The 2,500-nt window shown below is 47.9% G+C and overlaps 1 protein-coding gene across 4 annotated transcripts in view; it reads right to left on the reverse strand.

Annotated features, from left to right (window-relative positions):
- The window catches only part of rims2a (regulating synaptic membrane exocytosis 2a), a gene marked incomplete at both ends in the record, with an annotated part of 129,426 nt that overhangs the window by 92,520 nt on the left and 34,406 nt on the right, over positions 1 to 2,500 (reverse strand). The window lies entirely within an intron of this gene.

Here is a 2,500-nt window from a genome sequence, read left to right on the forward strand (position 1 = left end):
TCATCAGACTCGCCCACAGCACATCCGTCCCAGCAAAGCTGTGCGTGTTCATTCAAGACAACACCTCCGAGGCCAAGACAAATTAGAGGCCTTCTAAACTTATTTCTCCTCATAAATAGACTGTCAGGCGCCTTTTTTTCCTTCTCCTCCTGCATCCATTTGGCGGGTGGGATGGGGAGGGGGGGGCTAGATCTGGAGGGGAGATCGAGGAGTTAATTTAAACATTGTGTAAGATTGATGAAAGTGGGGTTTTTTGGTGCCTATGAACTCGACGCAGTTCTATTTACGGCCTCTTCCTGCTATCCATCACCTGTGACCAACACTTGGATATTTCAAAACCACCGTTTCGTGTTGTGTCAACGACATCATAGGCGTTGCCAAGGCCTGAATCGTCTGCCCGTACCATCCAGCATTTCTCTGAAGTCGTGCACTTAATTAATTAATATGCAGCAGAGAGAGCTGAGAGAGCAGAGAGAGAGAGAGAGAGAGAGAGAGAGAAAGAGAGAGAGAGAGAGAGAGAGCGAGAGAGCAGAAAGAGAGAGAGTGAGAGAGTGAGAGAGAAAGAGAGAGAGAGAGAGAGAGAGCAGAGAGAGAGAGAGAGAGAGAGAGAGCGAGAGAGAGACAGAGAAACAGAGTGTGCGAGAGAGAGAGCAGAGAGTGTGAGAGAACGATAGAGTGTGACCAAACGAGAGAGAGTGAGAGAGAGAGAGGGCTGGAGCTCAAGAGTATGATCTGATTGTGTGATTTTCAATTTGTCTGATCATCAGAAAAAAATAAAAATAAACAGGAAACCATTACGGAATACATTTTTTAATAATTAATGGTGGACACCATATGCATAGCCTCAAATTGCAAGGATGCAATGTTGCTGGTTTGATTGATAATTCTAAAGTATTCCATAAAAACAAAAAGAGACTGTCTGGTAATTGCCAAATGGTGCTACCGTACATTATTATGTGAACAGAGCAACTCAATACAGAAGAGAACGGTCAAGTCAGGCCTGAAATGGATCATTGTTTTTGTATATTAGACTAAACAATGCCTAGTTCTAGTCCTACACTCTTCAAATCCTTCCACCTTTATGCCAACAATGAAGCAATGATGGACACTGCAATGGCCACAGTCTCTAATGAGAAGTGTGTTCAAAGCCATTGTGGAGGATAGCACGTGCAGGGCTGTTTTGTTCCTATTTAAGAGGTAGCGACAAGGAGGAAAAGTCCTGTCAGGTACACCCATGCAAGGTCAGCGACAGAGGGGGAGGGAGACAAGGGTAAGAAAGGCTGGTGTACAAAAGTAAAGCGCCTTCTTCTCTCCTGATCAAACAACAGCAGTGTGCACCAAGTTCATTATTTGTGTATATCTGAGGGAAAACATTGTGAATATGTCCCTCAAGTCACTCTCTTGCACTACAACACACACACACACACACACACACACACACACACACACACACACACACACACACACACACACACACACACACACACACACACACACGCGTGCGCATGTGCGCAGGCCAAAATGCCTCTGCGCCCGTCAGGAAGCAACATTTGGTGTGGGCACAGAGCCCCGGCTGAGAGGACCGGACATCTGGTAATTGCCAGACCACTTGCTGGGTTCTGACCCCGGGGTTGAATAGGATCTGATATCCCGGGCCAGGCCGCGACAACGGAACACAGAGACATAGGGACCGGGTGTGTGTGGGACAGGGTGTATTATTCCTGCGTCTAACGTATTTGCTGTGCATGTGACGAAGGACATTGCCCTATTTCGATAGGTGGTCGCGGTTCATTTCACGTGTGTCCTTTGTTGTTTGCAAAGATGCGCTGATGGGCCAAGCGGCCGCCAAACGTATGCCTGCTACTGTTTGGACAGACTAAACGAGGGCTGCATGAGCAGGGAAGTCTGGCTGAAATGGCACACTGCCTGCGTTTTGTGTGGCAGAGTAACTGTGTAGCTGCTGTGTGTGTCTGTATGTAAGCGTTTCTTCCTCCCAGCAGTGGAGGGAGAAGATAGGGAGCGGAGGGTGGATGGGTGGGTTGGGTGGTGGTTGTGCGAGAGAGAGAGGAGGTGACGGTAGAGAAAGAGAGAGGGGGGGGGGGGGGTGGGGGGAGAGAGAAGGAGATCAAGAAGCCACCATGTGGATGTTAAAAGCAACTACATTCTTTCACACCAGCAGCACTGAGGAGCGCAGAAGTGGAGCTGGGATTCACAAGTATGCAGTGTACTTGTTATCAGTTGCTGCATCCCAGAATGTTCTACTTAGAGAAGCCATTTAGCATATGCACTGACACACAGGCCGCCAATGACTCTGTCTGATAACGGCTCCCAAGAAGAACTGGGTGTTCTGCACTGCAAAATGGACCCTGTACACGCTTGTTTAATCAACAATGAGTTAGGCTTCTAGTACAAGCGAAAATTGTGCATTGTCCGTGTGTGTGTGTGTTTGTGTGTGTGTGTGTGTGTGTGTTGTGTCTGTGTGCTTGTGTGTGTCACAAGA

Source organism: Pollachius pollachius (assembly GCF_949987615.1).
Source record: "Pollachius pollachius genome assembly, chromosome: 1".
In the NCBI taxonomy this organism is placed as follows: Eukaryota; Metazoa; Chordata; class Actinopteri; order Gadiformes; family Gadidae; genus Pollachius; species Pollachius pollachius.